Source organism: Sminthopsis crassicaudata, chromosome 2 (genome assembly GCF_048593235.1).
Source record: "Sminthopsis crassicaudata isolate SCR6 chromosome 2, ASM4859323v1, whole genome shotgun sequence".
In the NCBI taxonomy this organism is placed as follows: domain Eukaryota; kingdom Metazoa; phylum Chordata; class Mammalia; order Dasyuromorphia; family Dasyuridae; genus Sminthopsis; species Sminthopsis crassicaudata.
In genome coordinates, this window is record NC_133618.1 from 178448010 (window position 1) to 178467672 (window position 19663).

General features: G+C 33.4%; 1 long non-coding RNA gene across 1 annotated transcript in view; it reads right to left on the reverse strand.

The window, feature by feature from the left end:
* Window positions 1-631: 631 nt before the first annotated feature.
* The window catches only part of LOC141555230 (uncharacterized), a 41217-nt gene continuing 22185 nt past the window's right edge, over window positions 632-19663 (reverse strand). The window contains exon 5 of the long non-coding RNA XR_012486104.1: window positions 632-741. This is a non-coding gene — a long non-coding RNA (uncharacterized LOC141555230). The remainder of the gene's footprint in view (window positions 742-19663) is intronic.

The window sequence follows — 19663 nt, forward strand, 5'->3', positions numbered from 1 at the left end:
TGTGACTAAGCTGCCCACATGTCAAGCATCTCTTCTAGGAAACATTCTCTCCCATTTCTGTACTCTCTTTTAATATTTTCCAGTCTCCTACAGCAGCAAGACTCTTCTATCTTACAATTTGGCTACAAAAGGTGTGTTATGGTTTTTAGGTAAAAAAGGAGAATTACTTTCAGTAATGAAAAATGAACCCAAAGCTAGAAGTGGCAGCTTCTCATATGTGTTCCCTTGATTTAACCTTGAAGCAGAGTTAAGTTGTTTCAATATCATTCTTCTTAAGCTTAAGAATTTCAGAACTCCTCAGATCTGTTCTCCAGGCAAGAGAAAGTAGAATTCTGCTTTGTTCAGCAACTAACCAGAAGTTGTAGGACTTTCATCGAATTAAAACAGCATCGACATCGATGAGTAGGCTTGTCTGGACTCAGCTTTGTCACTTAGATGGTACTGGAGAGTAATAAGAACTTCTCAAGCTCTTCCCTGAAAAGGAGTCTGATTTCTCAAGTATTTCTCAGCAATCCCAGAACTTTCCTTTTAATGAAGCTCCAGGCACTGGTCCAGAACTAGCTTGTTTCAGTCCAGAGCAGCTGCTCTTTCTTTTTGGAAGAATATCTGCTGGGATATCTTTGATGCCCTCTCTCTGTCACTATTTTCTCTCTTCAGATGGAAGATGTTTTCTCATTTTTTCCTTAGACTTTTGACATAGCTTCAAATACTATGTATCAAATTCTCTGGGTGACTATTAATCTGTCAAATAAAATAAAGTAAGGATTGTTAAATCTACCTAATTCTGTCACATTAAATGTCTGTGAAAATCTAGCACCATGAGGTTTAACATAATCAGTGTGTGATTTTCCCAACTTCCCAGCCCCTTCTTGGAATTATTAAAAAAATTTTTTTTTGCAGTTCTGAGAAACAAGTGAAATCCTCAAAACATATATATATATACACACACACACACACACACACACACATATATATATATATATATATATATATATATATATATATAATACACACATATATATGTGTGTGTGTGTGTGTGTGTGTGTGTGTATATGTGTGTGAGCTGATGGACAATGATATAATATAGGCAGCATTATAGTCATAATTAAGTGCTTTTGCCCTGGTATTCCTTTCTAATATGTCAGCATATTTATCTGAGGGGGTTTCTCTTAAGTTGTCAAATATAAGTTTCTTTTTTCACAGCAAACTCCTTTTTTCTGCCCCTGTTGTACAAAAAAGCAACTATTTATGAAAATGAAAATTCCTTTAAATGAGAATAGATGCAATTACTTTCCATGTCACTTTCTGTTCTAATTTTCTTGTTTCTATTATTGTTGTTTTTATTACAGTGTTTAATTTTTTTTCTGTCTTCATATTTTCTTATATTTTTGTATTAATTTATTTTAGTAAAAAGATATTCAGTGACTTCCAAGTATCAGGTACTGGTTGAAGAGTTAGGGATAACAAAGCAAGCATTAATTGGTCCCTGCCTTTGAGATGCTTTCATTCTATGTATGCAAGTACATGAAGAACATATAATGAAATATTTATATATTTGTGTGTGGAGTCATCTATTAAGTATCTATCATGTGCCAGACACTCTGCTAACCATTACTGTATAAAAATGAAGCAAAACATCTATTCCCTCAAAGATCTCATAGAATAATACAGAAAACAATATACAAACAAATTATATGCAGTTGAAATAGGTAATTATCAGAGAAAAGTCACTAGGATTAAGAGAAGTTGGGTAAAGTTACTTGTGGAGGACAGAATTTTAATTTTCATATTAAAGAAGCCTTGAAATCCAGAAGGCAGAGATAATGAAGAAGAGTACTCCACACATGGGAGAAAATGCCTAGAAAGGAGCGATGGAGTGTTTTATTCATTGAATAGCATACAGATTAGTTTCACTGGATCAAAAAGAATTAAGATATAAAGAAACTGGAAAAGTAGGAGAGAGAGGTGAGATTTTAAAGGGTTTTGAACAGCAAAACCACAAAATTATATTTGTGGATGTGATCATGAATACTAGGATTTAATGATAAAGGTAGTGACATGGTCAGAGCATGGTATGCTTTAACAAAATCACTTTGATGTTTGACTGAAGGATTGGAATGGGGAAGACACTTGGGGCAACTGGCAAACCCATTATATGATGGTGAAATCATTAGGCGATAAGTGTCTGAAATAGCATGGTAGTAGTATCAAAAAGATATCTAGAATAAATCTTAGAGATGTTGAAAAGGCAAAAATCAATATATTCCCCATACGTTGAATATGGGGTTATGAGATATAGGAGGGAGCTGAGGACATTGGAATGAGAGTGGTAATCTGTGCAATACCAAATTGGGTTGGGCAGATGGAGAGAGAATGAATTTATCCTTGTTGAATTTGAGATGTCTACTGGATATCCAGGTTGAGATGTCTGAATAATAGTTTAAGATGGGTGACTGGAGGGAAACAGAAAGTTAGGGCTGAATAGGTCAATTTGGGAACGATCAACAAAGAATCAAGAATTAAATACATGGGACCTGATAACATTACCATTATAAATACTATAGAATAAGAAGATAAAAGGGTTCAGGATAGAGTACTGTGGAAATCTACTTTTGGAAGATTTGTCTGGATAGGAATCCACACAAAGGAGATAGAAAAGTACAATCTAATAGGTACACACGTATCAATATTTATATATTATATATGAATAGAACCTCTAATTGCCTCAGTGTGGAAGTTTTAGTGAGGAGCTTTTTCAGAATTTAGAGAGTTGTCTTGACTTGCCTAGGTTAAAATGCAATTATGTGTCAGGGGAGAGACTTCAATTCAAGTTCCCAAGACCAATGCTCTTTTTTCTAAATTGGGAGAGAGAATTAATAACTAGGCAACAATAGGAAGATATGATAGAGTAGGTGCCTTTGAGCTAAAAGATTGTGACAGGTAAAGGTAAGAGGTAAGGGATTGTTATAGACATGAGAAACCTCCTGTGTAAATGCATAAAGAGGGATGGTACACAACTAATTTTAAGGACAGATAGTTATCTAAGTTACTGTATTCATGTAGAATTCATGTAGTACAATTGTGTAAAATAAGATTGGAAAAGTCTTTAGGGGCCTAGTAATGGAAGACCTTAAATGCCAGGCAAAGGAACTTAAGTATGAGTCAATATGTGGAGAAACCCTGAAGGTTTTTCAGCAGAGAAGGGATATGGTCATCCATGTTTCAAGAATATTCTTTCGACAGCTCTTTAGAAGATGGATTGGAGAGAGGAAACCCTGAAGCATGAAGAGTATGGGTAAGATTATTAAGAAAAAAACATAATCACAAACACTTATTTATATATATTTATGTCAATGAATGTATATATATATATACATTAGAATATATTTTTTCTTATGCAGCAACAATATTATACTATAGTAATTTCTTTGCTTTGTTTTAGAGTAAATTTGCAGTTCCCAGAGGAGAAGCATTCCTTCTCATCTCAGCAACATTTTTTTGCAAGGGAAGAATTCGATTTGAAGGACCTCCACTGAGGTAAGGGGCATGATCTAAAGATCACGAAGAAATAAGGCCATTGGTAGCCACTAGTATGACATTAGCACACACAGAATTCCCATATTTGAAACATTTAGCTCACACAGAATTCCCACATTTGAAATGTTTCAAAGGAAGAGAGTCTCCTTAGCTAGTCCTCAGTCTAATAAATAAAATGATCACTACCTAAGAAAATGTTTGGTTGCAAGAGGTGAATCTTTGAGCCATCAGAAAGGATGAGAACTTGCTGAGGGGACATGATCTGAACTCAAGAATAATCCATCAGTCAATCAATCAAAAAGCATTTAAATGCCTCCTTTGCCATCACTGAGTAATGTGCATGCATTTTCTCTCCTCTCATTCTCTTTTCTAGTCTTCTATCATATTGATTCCAGTCTAATCATTTACCTGAATTTGTTCATTCCAAAATTACCAGAACTATTTTAATTGAAACATTATCCTTGGATATCATCCATTTTCTATTACTTCCTCCACATGCCTGAAATGCTCACCCCTCTTCTCACTTCTGTCTCCTAGATTGTTTTAAGAATCAGCTCTAATCCCAGCTTCTGTAGGAAGCCTTTTCTTCCTTCACCTTCACACTGAACTTGCTGCTAGTGTTACTCTGTGAAATAATCACTTCACTATTTGTGAAATGTCTACCAGAGTTCCTGGGACTTGATAGGCATTCACAAAGTTCTCTTATCTTAATTATTTCCTTTATTATTTACCCATTGTTCTCTAAGTTACCCATTGCTATAGAAACATAGTGAAAAATTCAGTCTTCTGCCATTGCTTATAAACTCCAATTATCTTTCATATATTTTTGCTCAAAAAGCACCCTTATAAATATAATATACATTAGTAAAAGAAATGGTGTGTCTTTATTTGCTCTGTGTACTATGAAGAAATGCTGCAAATGCTTTCTTATTACTGATGATGGCAGTTTTTGTTTATATATATATATTTTTCATTTTTGACTCAGTTGGATATAGAGATATATTTCATATATTAGGGAGATAGGAGGAAAAGGGGATTATAGATATTGTAGGTATAGAGATATATTTCATATATTAAGGAGATAGGAGGTAAAGGGGATTATAGATGGCTTACATACAGATTGGTGGATGAGAAGGAATACTTCTCTTGTGTGATTGCAAATATACTCTAGAATAAAGCAGATTATTTACTATAGTACAATATTGTTGCTGCAATAAGAAAGATATATTATTTGACAGAGGCAGTGGTCAGGAGAATCACAGAATTTTGAGGAGGAACAAAATTAAAAAAAAAAGATCAACAGGAAAATAGGAAGGAGAGAAATATTCATAATTGTGATACAAAGGAAATTAACCATCCCATCCCCTAATGGAGGTAGATAGAATAATGGATTGAAAATTAAAATCAAACAATATATTGTCCATGGGAGGCATACTTGAAACAGACATATAGAGTTGAAAATGGATGGTTAGAACAGATTCAATGAAGCTTCATTTGATGGAAAGAGGGCAGCAGTGGCAATCTTACTCTCAGACAAATAAAAAGCAAAAATAGACCTAATTGAATGAGATACTCAGAGAAAGATATTTTTCCACCATATAAGATCAAAATGGGTCCATGATTTAGGCATAAAGAATGAGATCATAAATAGATTAGAGGATCATAGGATAGTTTACCTCTCAGACCTGTGGAGGAGGAAGGAATTTATGACCAGAGGAGAACCAGAGATCATTATCGATCACAAAATAGAAGATTTTGATTACATCAAACTAAAAAGTTTTTGTACAAACAATACTAATGCAAACAAGATTAGAAGGGAAGTAACAAATTGGGAAAATATTTTTACAGTTAAAGCTTCTGACAAAGGTCTCATTTCCAAAATATATAGAGAACTGACCCTAATTTATAAGAAATCAAACCATTCTCCAATTGATAAATGGTCAAAGGATATGAACAGACAATTCTCAGATGATGAAATTGAAACTATTTCCACTCATATGGAAGAGTGTTCCAAATCACTACTGATCAGAGAAATGCAAATTAAGACAACTCTGAGATACCACTACACACCTGTCAGATTGGCTAAGATGACAGGAAAAAATAATGATGAATGTTGGAGGGGATGTGGGAAAACTGGCACACTGATGTATTGTTGGTGGAGTTGTGAAAGAATCTGGCCATTCTGGAGAGCAATTTGGAACTATGCCCAAAAAGTTATCAAACTGTGCATACCCTTTGATCCAGCAGTGCTATTACTGGGCTTATATTCCAAAGAAATACTAAAGAGTGGAAAGGGACCTGTATGTGCCAAAATGTATGTGGCAGCTCTTTTTGTAGTGGCTAGAAACTGGAAAATGAATGGATGTCCATCAATTGGAGAATGGTTGGATAAATTATGGTATATGAAGGTTATGGAATATTACTGCTCTGTAAGAAATGACCAGCAGGATGAATTCAGAAAGGTTTGGAAAGACTTACATGAACTGATGCTGCGTGAAATGAACAGAACCAGAAGATCGCTGTACACTTCAATGTTGTATGAAGATGTATTCTGATGGAAGTGGATATCTTCAATATAAAGAAGATCCAACTCACTTCTAGTTGATCAATGATGGACAGAAACAACTACACCCAGAGAAGGAACACTGCGAAGTCAATGTAAATTGTTAGCACTACTGTCTATCTACCCAGGTTACTTAATACTTTTGAAATCTAATACTTAACATGCAACAAGAAAATTGGATTTACACACATATATTGTATCTAGGTTATACTATAACACATGTAAAATGTATGGGATTGCCTGTCATCTAAGGGAGGGAGTAGAGGGAGGGAGGGGAAAATTTGGAAAAATGAATACAAGGGATAATGTTATTAAAAAATTACTCATGCAGATAAACTGTCAAAAATTTTATATTTCTAAAATTAAAAAAATAAATTAAATAATAAATAAATAAACTACACTAAAAAAAGAAAACAAAAGATTTTTTTTTTTTTTTTGAGGCTGGGGTTAAGTGACTTGCCCAGGGTCACACATCACACAGCTAGGAAGTGTTAAGTGTCTGTGATCAGATTTGAATTCCGGTCCTCCTGAATTCAGGGCTGGTGCTCTATCTACTGCGCCACCTAGCTGCCCCTGAAAGATATTTTTCTTAAAACCTAGAAAAGACAAAGAAATAATATCAAAACAGCTAATTTCTCTGATAAAGGCTTCCTTTCTCAAATATATAAGGAACTAAATCAAATTTATAAAAAGCATAAAATAAGTGGAAAGTTTATGAACAGGCACATTTCAGGGGAATAAATTCAAAGCTATGTATATAGTTAAATTAAAATGTTCCATATTGCTATTTATTAGAGAAAGGTAAAATAAAATAAAAGTGACATACCATCTCATATATATCAGAAATGATAAAAATTCTAGAGAGATAAGAGGGAAAGATTAAATTAATGAAGTGTCAGTAGAATAGTGAACTGGTTTAAACATTTTGGAGAACAATGCACAAAGAGCTATGAAACTATGTATTCTTTGATCAAGCAATACCACTACTATGTCTATATCCTAAAAAGGTCAAAGAAAAAGGCAGAAGGAGCAATATGTACAAAAATATCAGGTTTTTGTTTTGTTTTTGGCATGATAACAAAGAATTGGAAATTGAGGGGATGCTCATCAATTTGGGAATGGCTGAACAAGTTTGAGTATGCAAGCATAAGTATTCCTTCTTGTCTATACCTTCTCTAGACAATTATGTTGGAAATTGCTCTTTACATATATCATTCAAGAAAACCTGATTTAGTGGCAGGCAATGAGCTAGATATTAGAGAAAAATATTAAACAGCCTCAGTTTTAAAGGGGCTTTTGTTCTATTAATTTGGATGCAATATTTAGACATACAAAGCTATACAAACTTATATTTAGTTTGGTACTGTGAAAGATGCAATCTGGAATCCCAGATAAAGATACTGCATTGCAGTCAGAAGTCCTGAGTAATGTTCTAACTCTGAAATTTGAAGAAATCTTCCAGTCTATTCCTCCCAGTCATTGTATAGGCTATAAGTTACAGAATGTATATTAACAATAGCTGAAATCATTTGAGAAACAATTGAATAGAAATAAAGAAAAGACATTATTTCCTTGAAGTTCTCTAGAGAATGAGAATCACCAAGAAACACATATTATTCCCATCCCACTACTCTTATTTTTCTCACGACTTTCTTCCAGCAAGAACACTCAGTTTTGCTTGTCCTCTGTCTAAACCTGTGTTGGATTCCTTTTTTCAATGTTTGTCTTTATCTCAATGATAATTACCTGGAGGATATAATAACTTGTTAAAGTTTAACATGAGGAACTGTTATTTTGTGGATGTAATCATTTATTAAACATTCAATAAGAGTCTCTTAACATTATTATTAGTATTAGGTACTAGGATAAATACTGGGGATACAAAAAAGAGGTAAAATACAATCCCTCACCACAAAGTTTCTAATCTTATAGGGGAAGACCACGTAAAAACAAATATATGCATATATATATACATACATGCATACATACATATATATATATGTATACATGTATATATACATACATGTATATATATACATGAACCACATACAGGATAAATATGAAATAATTTAAAAAACTGAATGCTGTTTATAATAATAACAAATTAAAAATGACCAGAGAAATCTTTCAGAAAAAGAAGAAATTTTATTTAAGGCTTAAAAGAAGATAAGGAGATCAGTAGGCAAAATGGAGGAGAGAAAATGTCCTAGGCATGGAGGATCACAGGAGAAAATGTCACATTTGTGGAATAGCCAGAAGGCCAATGTCACTGGCACAAGGGTTGGTCATAAAATGGAGGATGTTTCACAGGTGAAATTCATAGGCAATGACAACACATTCAATATTGGGGAAAAGAAATAGCAAGGAGTCCAGGGTGAGTTTGAGGTTGACAAGGAGACTTTTAGAAGGATGTCTTTTCCACTAACAGAGAATGTAGAAGGTAGAGAAGAGTTTGGTGGAAAATGGTGACATTTGGACATCTTGAGCTGCCTGGGACACAGAGAGTTAAGATGATTTGACAGGAATCAATAACGAAGTTTGTATCACAGATAGGACTTCAACCCAGAGTTTTCTGTCCCTGAACACAGCTCTCTGTCCACTGTATTATTATATTTTAGAGATGAGAAGCAAAGGACAGAAGCTGAAATCAAAACAGGTTTTTAAAATCAATGAATCACCATTTATTTTGTGCAATTCAAAAAGATGCCCCACTCTAATCAACAGAAATGTCCACAAGCAGATCTTTATCTGTGACAAACAATAACCACCACACAGAGCGCAATGATTATTTTTACAGAGGGTACATTCCTGATAAAGAAATGTGTGAATATAAAACTTGTAGACATCTCACAGATAGGGAAAATTCTGAACATTGTGTTTCTTGGTTTCAGATGTAACCAAAGAGATGGGAGATGACAAGATAATGTATTCGTTCCACTGCTAATTTATTTTGTTCTTTGATATGTCTATATCAGGTCATCATATATTTCAGTACGTAATCTCTCCTGCTTGCTTGTATAGGAAAACCTATATCTCCAGTTTCCCAGATTTGGGGGTGTTAGTTTAATGAAGAATTGGGACTACTTAACACCCAGAAAAGATAAAAAAACAAAAACATAGCCTCTCTCAGACCTTCCATCTGGAGCTTTCTTGGACATTCTAATCTAGAGCATTCTGTGAATGTTCCTTTTAGCCATGTCCCCACTAGAAACCTCCATTCCCTTGAGCTAAATTTTGTCAATTGTTTTTTATTTTTTTCCACCTCAGCAATAGCTCACTTTGCCAAAAATTCTTCATTGCATTCTGTTGCCTAAGATCAAAGAATTAAGCATTAGGAGAGCTTTTTATAGATTATTTACTCTTGTTTCAGAAATGAGGAAAATCAGATTTAAGAAGTTTAAACAATCTATCCAAGACTATAACATCATTAAAAGTATAAGATTCAGCATAGTTAGCTGCATGTAAAGGATTTCATAGAAAAGATCTTTGTTTTAGTTTGAAGATAGTATTTGTCATTCCATCTAAGAAAGGAATTCTAATATAACTCTTGCCTTAAGGTTTCCATTGATACTGAACTCATAAGTGGGTATGTAGTATACATTGATTCTTCACTTTGTGAGATACAAGTAGAGTTGGTGAAAACTGGAGAAAAACTTGACTAAAAGCCTGGCTTTTACAATTAAGAAAGGATGTTTGGAATTCCACCCTCCCTTCTGGTTCATGAAGGGGAAAAGATGTAGAAAGAACTCTAGATGTAGAATTGTGATGTTCCTCATCCCAATTTGCTACACTAAAGACTGAAGAATTTTCTCTTGGGTAAGAACTGGGACTTGTCTGAACAAAGTTACTATGCTCTTGAAAAGAAGGCTCAATTACTCTGCATATTATCTAGTATATCATCCCATATGTTTTCTTTCTCTGACTTCTGTGTGCTCGGTTTGGTTAAATCATTTTATTTTTCCTTTTGCTATATGGCTTCAATGTGAAAGTGATATTTGGTTGGAAAGGTGTCATCTTTCTATAGATAACTAACTTATGGGATTCCTTCCTCATGTAGGAATGAGGAATAGCTTAAATCTAAACACTAATTCAATTCTAAAGAATGAATGGGTCAGACAACAAATTATGGGAATAATTGATAAATTCATCCAAGAGAATGAAAACCATGAAACAACATACCAAAATCAATGGGATGCACCCAAAGCATTCTTAGGGGAAATTTAATATATCTAAATAGCTGTATGAACAAAATAGAGAAAAAGGAGATGAATGGATCTAAAAAAGCTACAAAAAGAATGAATTAAGGATCCCCAATTAAATACCAAATTTGACACTTGCCAAAAATATAATGTCAGATTTAAATAATTGGAAAGACATTAAGTGCTCTTGAATAGGCCAAGAGAATATAATAAAGATGACAATACTCCCTAAACTAATCTATTTATTTAGTGCCATACCAATCAGACTCCCAAGAAACTATTTTAATGACCTAGAAAAAAATAACAACAAAATTCATATGGAAGAACAAAAGATCAAGGGAATTTCAAGGGAATTAATGAAAAAAAAATCAAAAGAATGTGGCCTAGCTATACCTAATCTAAAATTATATTATAAAGCAGCAGTCACCAAAACCATTTGGTATTGGCTAAGAAATAGACTAGTTGATCAGTGAAATAGGTTAGGTTCACAGGACAAAATATTGAACAACTAGAGCAATCTAGTGTTTGAGAAAACCAAAGATCCCAACTTTTGGGATAAGAACTCATTATTTGACAGAAACTTGTGGGAAAACTGGAAATTAGTATGGCACAAATTAGGCATAGACCCACACTTAACACCACATACCAAGATATGATCAAAATGGATCCAGGATTTAGGCATAAAGAAGGAGATCATAAATAAATTAGAGGATCATAGGATGGTTTACCTCTCAGACTTGTGGAGGAGGAAGGAATTTGTGACCAAGGGAGAACTAGAGATCATTATTGATCACAAAATAGAAAATTTTGATTACATCAAATTAAAAAGCTTTTGTACAAAAAACAAACAAAAAAAAACTAATGCAAACAAGATTAGAAGGGAAATAACAAACTTTGAACATATTTTTTACAGTTAAATGTTCTGATAAAGGTCTTATTTCCAAAATATATAGAGAACTGACTCTAATTTATAAAAAATCAAGCCATTCTCCAATTTAAATGGTCAAAGGATATGAACAGACAGTTTTCAGATGATGAAATTGAAACTATTTCCACTCATATGGAAGAGTGTTCCAAAAAACTATTGATCAGAGAAATGCAAATTAAGACAATTCTGAGATACCACTACACATCTGTCAGATTGGCTAAGATGACAGGAAAAAATAATGATGAATGTTGGAGGGGATGTGGAAAAACTGGGACACTGATGCATTGTTGGTGGAGTTGTGAAAGAATCCAGCCATTCTGGAGAGCAATCTGGAATTATGCCCAAAAAGTTATCAAACTGTGCATACCCTTTGATCCAGCAGTGCTACCACTGGGCTTATATCCCAAAGAAATACTAAAGAAGGGAAAGGGACCTGTATGTGCCAAAATGTTTGTGGCAGCTTTTTTGTAGTGGCTAGAAATTGGAAAATGAATGGTTGGGTAAATTATGGTATTTGAATGTTATGGAATATTATTGTTCTGTAAGAAATGACCAGCAGGATGAACACAGAGAGGCTTGGAGAGATTTATATGAACGGATGCTGAGTGAAATGAGCAGAACCAAGAGATCATTATACACTTCAACAACAATACTGTATGGGGATGTATTCTGATGGAAGTGGATATTTTCAACAAAGAGAAAATCTAATTCAGTCCCAATGATCAATGATGGACAGAATCAGCTACACCCAGAGAAGGAATACTGGGAAATGAGTGTAAACTGTTTGTAGTTTTGTTTTTCTTCCCAGGTTATTTTTGCCTTCTGAATCCAATTCTTCCTGTGCAACAAGAAATTCAGTTCTGCACACATATATTGTATCTTGGATATACTATATAGCACATTTAACATTTATGGGACTGCCTGACATCTAGGGGAGGGGGTGGAGGAAAGGAGGGGAAAATTCGGAATAGAAGTGAGTGCAAGTGATAATGTTATAAAAAATTACCTATGCATATGTACTGTCAAAAAAGTTATAATTATAAAAGTAATAAAAAATAAAGTAAAAAAAGGAAACAAAAAATGCCAAATTTGCAATTCTGAAAATTAAATTGAAACTAAGAAAACTTTTGAACTAATTAATAAAATCAAGAGTTGGTTTAATGAAAAAAAATTTGATTAGAAAAAGGAAAGAAAAATAAAGCAACTGACCAGAATAAAAAATAAAAAAGGTGAACTTATATGAATGAAAAAGAAATTAAAGCAATAATTAGGAGCCATTTTGCCCAACTGTATGCCAGCAAGTCTGATAATCTAATCAAAATGGATGTGTATTTACAAAAAAATATAAATTGGCTTATTAACAGAAGAGAAAATAAACTATATAAATGTCTTATTTTAGAAAAAAAATTGAAGAAGCCAATAATCACTTTGTAAAAAAAATATTTACAAGGCCAATGCATTTACAAATTAATTCTACTAAAAATTTAAAGACCAATTAATTCCAATACTATGGAAACTAAGGGTGCCCATTATCACCACTAATATTCAGTTTTGTAGTAGAAATGTTGCCTTTATCAATAAGAAAAGAAAATGAAATTAAAGAAATGAGAATATTCAATGAGAAGGTAAAATTATCACTTGTTGTGGATGATATGATGATATATTTAGAGAATACTAGACAATGACAAAAAACCTAATGGAAACAATTACAGCTTTAGCAAAGTTGTATGAAATAATATAAACCCACCCCCAAATCATTACCATTTCTGTATGTTACTGATAAAGCCCAGCAGTAAAAGTAGAAAGAAAAATCCCACTTAAAAAAACAATAGATAAAATAAAATATTTAGGTGCCTACCTGCTAAAACAAACCCAATAGCTATATGAACATAACTACAAAACAATTCTCACATGAATAAAAGTAAGACCTAAACAACTGGAAATATGTCAGTTGCTCATGTGTAGCCTACCTTTATATAATAAAAGTCGCAATTCTTGATCTACTTGTTCAGTGCCATACCAATCAAAGTGCCAAAAAAAACCTATTTTATGGAACTAGAAAAAAATAATAACAAAACTCATCTAGAAGAACAAAAGGACAAGAATCTCAAGGGCAGTGATGAAAAAAAAATACAAAGGATGGTGGCTTAGCAGTATCAGACCTAAGACTCTGTTACAAAGCAGCAGTTCTCAAAACTCTTTGATACTGGTTGAGAAAAAGAGTGCTGGATCAGTGGAATAGGGTAGATAAAGATGACTCAAAAATAAATTACGATAGTCTAGTTTTTGACAAAAATTTTTACTCCACATTCTGATATAAGAACTCATTATTTCACAGAAATTTCTGGAAAAACTAGAAAATGATGTCAGGAACTTGGCATAGTCTACATCTCATATCCCTTATCAAAATAAGATCAAAATGGCTCCAAGGTTTGGGCATAAACAGCCATAACATAAGCAAAAAAGGAGAAGAAGAAATACTATATCAATCAGATCCTTGGAAAAGGGGAATTTATGACCAAAGAAAAATTAAAGAACATTATGAATAGTAAAAATAGAAAAATTATGACATTAAATTTTAAAAGGTTTTGCACAAATGAAACCAACATAAAAAAAAAAATTAAAAGGGAAGAGTAAAGCTGGGGGATAATTTTTACAATCAATATTTCTAATAAACGTCTACTTTATTTGAATTTTCAAATTTTATTTATTAAAGCTCTTCATTTTCAAAACATATTTATTGTTAATTTTCACCATTTAACCTTGCAAAACCTTGTGTTCCAAATCTTGTTCTCGTTCTGTTCTCACCACCCTCTCTCCTGGATAGCAAGTAATTCAATGTATGTTAAAAAAATATGCAATTCTGCTATTCATGTTTCCACAATTATCATGTTGCACAAGAAAACTCAAATCAAAAAGGAAAAAATGATAAAGGAAACAAAATGTAAGCAAACAACAGCAAAAAAAGTGAAAATATTATCTTGTGATCTACATTCAATCACCCCAGTCCTCTCTCTAGGTATAAATAGCTCTTGTGATCACATGACCAATGGACATGGAAAGACCTCATTTCTAAAATTCATAAAGAATTTTGTCAAATTCATAAAAGGACAAGTCATTCCCCAATTGACAAATGGTTAAAGAATATGATCAGACAGTTTTCAGATGGTGAAATTAAAGCCATCTATTGTATTATGAAATCACTATTGATTAAAGAAATATAAATTAAAACAACTCTGAAATACCACTTCATACCTCTCAGATTGATTAAATGACAAGAAAAGTTAATGATATGTGTTGGAGGAGATGTGGGAAAGCTGGGATATTAATTCATTGTTAGTGGATTTGTGAAATGATCTAACCATTCTTTTTTTTTAATTTTAATTTTATTTTATAATTATAACATTTTTTGACAGTACATATGCATGGGTAATTTTTTACAACATTATCCCTTGCACTTACTTCTATTCAGATTTTTTCCCTTCTTCCCCCAACCCCCTCCCCCAGATGGCAAGCAGTCTTATATATGTTAAATATATTACAGTATATTCTAGATACAATATATATGTGTAGAACCGAATTTTTTGTTGCACAGGAAGAATTGGATTCAGAAGGTAAAAATAACAGTTTACACTCATTTCCCAGTGTTCCTTTTCTGGATGTAGCTGGTTCTGTCCATCATTAATCAATTGGAATTGGATTAGCTCTTCTCTATGTTGAAGAAATCCACTTCCATCAGCATACATCCTCGTACAGTATCATTGTTGAAGTGCATAATGATCTTATGGTTCTGCTCGTTTCACTCAGCATCAGTTGATGTAAGTCTCTCCAAGCCTCTCTGTATTTATCCTGCTGGTCATTTCTTATAGAACAATAATATTCCATAACATTCATATACCATAGTTTACCCAACTATTCTCCAATTGATGGACATCCATTCATCTTCCAGCTTCTAGCCACTACGAAAAGGGCTGCCACAAACATTTTGGCACATACAGGTCCCTTTCCCCTCTTTAGTAGTTCCTTGGGGTATAAGCCCAGTAGTAGTATGGCTAGGTCAAAGGGTATGCACATTTTGATAACTTTTTGGACATAATTCCAGATTGCTCTCCAGAATGGCTGGATTCTTTCACAACTCCACAACAATGCATCAGTGTCCCAGTTTTCCCACAGCCCCTCCAACATTCATCGTTATTTGTTCCTGTCATCTTAGCCAATCTGACAGGTGTGTAATGATACCTCAGAGTTGTCTTAATTTGCATTTCTCTGATCAATAGTGATTTGGAACACTCTTTCATATGAGTGGAAATAAGTTTTAATTTCATCATCTGAAAATTGTCTGTTCATATCCTTTGACCATTTATCAATTGGAGAATGGCTTGATTTCTTATAAATTAAAGTCAATTCTCTGTATATTTTGGAGATGAGGCCTTTATCAGAACCTTTAACTGTAAAAATTTTTTCCCAATTTGTTACTTCCCTTCTAATCTTGTTTGCATTAGTTTTGTTTGTGCAGAAACTTTTTAATTTGGTGTCATCAAAATTTTCTATTTTGTGATCAATAATAGTCTCTAGTTCTCCCTTGGACACAAACTCCTTCCTCCTCCACAAGTCTGAGAGGTAAACCATCCCATGTTCCTCCAATTTATTTATGATTTCATTCTTTATGCCTAAATCTTGGACCCATTTTGATCTAATCTTAGTATGTGGTGTTAAATGTGGGTCCATGCCTAGTTTCTGCCATACTAATTTCCAGTTTCCCCAGCAGTTTTTGTCAAATAATGAATTCTTATCCCAAAATTTGGGATCTTTGGGTTTGTCAAAGATTAGATTGCTCTTTTTATTCACTATCTTGCCCTGTGAACCTAACCTATGCCACTGATCAACTAGTCTATTTCTTAGCCAATACCAAATGGTTTTGGTGACTGTTGCTTTATAATATAGCTTTAAATCAGGTACACTTAGACCACCTTCCTCTGACTTTTTTTTCATTAGTTCCCTTGCAATTCTCGACCTTTTATTCTTCCATATGAATTTTGTTGTTATTTTTTCTAGGTCATTAAAATAGGTTCTTGGGAGTCTGATTGGTATAGCACTAAATAAATAGATTAGTTTGGGGAGTATTGTCATCTTTATTATATTCGCTTGGCCTATCCAAGAACACTGAATGTCTTTCCAATTATTTAAATCTGACTTTATTTTTGTGGCAAGTGTTTTGTAATTTTGCTCATATAATTCCTGACTCTCCTTTGGTAGATATATTCCCAAATATTTTATACTATCGACTGTTATTTTGAATGGAATTTCTCTTTGTATCTCTTGCTGTTGGATTGTGTTGGTAATGTATAAAAATCCTGAGGATTTATGTGGATTTATTTTGTATCCTGCGACTTTGCTAAAATTCTGAATTATTTCTAATAGCTTTTTAGCAGTGTCTTTGGGGTTCTCTAAGTATACCATCATGTCATCTGCGAAAAGTGATAATTTGATTTCTTCATTTCCTACTCTAATTCCTTGAATCTCTTTCTCGGCTCTTATTGCCGAGGCTAGAGTTTCTAGTAGTATATTGAATAGTAATGGTGATAGTGAGCAACCTTGTTTCACTCCTGATCTTACAGGGAAAGGTTCTAGTTTATCACCATTACATATGATGTTTACTGAAGGTTTTAAATATATGCTCTTTATTATTTTAAGGAATAGTCCATTTATTCCTATACTCTAGCGTTTTTAGTAGGAATGGATGTTGGATTTTATCAAATGCTTTTTCTGCATCTATTGAGATGATCATATGGTTTTTATTAATTTGGTCAATTATACTAATAGTTTTCCTAATATACAACCAGCCCTGCATTCCTGGTATAAATCCCACTTGGTCATAGTGTATTATCCTGGGGATGATTTTCTGAAGTCTATTTGCTAATATCTTATTTAAGATTTTAGCATCAATATTCATTAAGGAGATTGGTCTATAGTTTTCTTTCCCTGTTTTCAACTTGCCTGGTTTAGGTAACAGTACCATGTCTGTGTCAAAAAAGGAGTTTGGTAGGACTCCGTCTCCTATTTTTTAAAATAGTTTATATAACATTGGGGCTAATTTTTCTTTAAATATTTGGTAGAATTCACCTGTAAATCCACCTGGTCCTGGGGACTTTTTCTTAGGAAGTTGGTTAATAGCTTGGTCTATTTCTTTTTCTGAGATGGGACTATTTAGACTACTTACTTCTTCCTCTGTTAATCTGGGCAAGCTATATTTTTGAAGATATTCTTCCATTTCATTTAAGTTATCGAATTTATCGGCATAAAGTTGAGCAAAGTAGCTCCTAACTATTGTTCTAATTTCCTCTTCATTAGTGGTGAGTTCACCCTTTTCATTTTCAAGACTCTCAATTTGCTTTTTCTCTTTCCTTTTTTTAAACAGGTTTACTAAGGGTTTGTCTATTTTGTTGGTTTTTTCATAAAACCAACTCTTAGTTTTATTAATTAATTCAATAGTTTTTTTACTTTCAATTTTATTAGTCTCACCTTTTATTTTTTGAATTTCAAGTTTTGTATTTGTCTGGGGGTTTTTAATTTATTCCTTTTCTAGCAATTTTAGTTGTAAGCCCAATTCGTTGGCCCTCTCTTTCTCTATTTTATGCAAGTAGGCCTGTAGAGATATAAAACTTCCCCTTATTACTGCTTTGGCCGTATCCCACACATTTTGGTATGATGTCTCATTATTGTCATTTTATTGGTTGAAGTTATTAATTATGTCTATGATTTGCCGTTTTACCCAATCATTCTTTAGTATAAGATTATTTAGTTTTCAATTATTTTTTGGTCTATTTTCCCCTGGCTTTTTATTAAATGTTATTTTGATTGCATTATGGTCTGAAAAGGATGCATTTACTATTTCTGCCTTACTGCATTTGATTTTGAAGTTTTTATGCCCTAGTATATGATCAATTTTTGTATAGGTTCCATGAACTGCTGAGAAGAAAGTATATTCCTTTCTATCTCCATTTAGCTTTCACCAAAGATCTATCATATCAAACTTTTCTAGTATTCTATTTACCTCTTTGACTTCTTTCTTATTTATTTTGTGGTTTGATTTATCTAATTCTGATAGTGCAAGGTTGAGATCTCCCGCTATTATAGTTTTGCTATCTATTTCCTCTTGCAGCTCTCTTAATTTCTCTTTTAAGAATTTAGATGCTGCACCACTTGGTGCATATATGTTTAATATTGATACTGCTTCATTATTGATGCTGCCCTTTAGCAGGATATAATGCCCTTCCTTATCTCTTTTAATTAGATCAATTTTTTGTTCTTGCTTGATCTGAGATGAGGATGGCTACTCCTGCTTTTTTGATTTTGCCTGAAGCATAATAGATTCTGCTCCACCCTTTTACTTTTAGTTTGAATGTCTCACCCTGTTTCAGGTGTGTTTCCTGTAAACAACATATAGTAGGGTTCTGACTTTTAATCCAGTCTGCTAACTGCTTCCTCTTTATGAGGCAGTTTGTCCCATTCACATTTATGGTCAGAAGGACTAATTCTATATTGCTTGCCATCCTATTAACCCCTGCTTATGCTTTTCCCTTTTCTTCCCTTTTACCCTCCTACCCAGTATTAAACTGGTGAACACCACTTGCTTTTCACAGCCCTCCCTTTTTAGGATCCCTCCCCCACCTTAAAGATCCTCCCCTTATTTTATCCCTTTTCCTCAAAATTTCTGTATTCCCTTCCCCTTAGCTTACTCCTTCCCTTTCACTTTTCAATGAAGTGGAAGAAGTTTCACCATAAATCGAATATGTCTATTGATACACGCTATGTTCATCTCCCTCCTTTCTTTCTCTCAGATATAATAGGTTACCTTTGCCTCTTCATGAAATGTAGTACCACCACTTTACACTTATTTATGATATAATCTCCTTTCCACCTCAAGTTTCTAAGACAAATTGTGCATATGTTCTTTACATATTTTTTTGACAGAAGTATAGTTCTCAAGATTTCTTTTTACCTTTTTAGAAATCTCTTGAGTTCTGTATTTGAAGATCAGACCTTTTATGTAGGTCTGTTTTTTTCATCAAAAATAGATGAAATTCATTTATTTTGTTAAATGTCCATCTTCTTCCCTGGAAAATGATGCTCATTTTTGCTGGGTAAGTTATTCTTGGCTGCATACCAAGTTCCTTAGCCTTTCGGAATATCATGTTCCAGGCCCTGCGTTCTTTTAATGTGGACGCTGCTAGATCCTGGGTTATCCTTATTGTGGATCATCCATATCTGAATTGCTTTTTTCTAGCAGCTTCCAATATCTTTTCCTTTGTCTGATGGTTCTTGAACTTGGTCACTATATTTCTTGGCGTTTTGATTTTAGGGTCCCTTTCAGTAGGTGATCGATGAATTTTTTCAATGTCTATTTTACCCTCTGTTTCCAGAATGTCTGGGCAG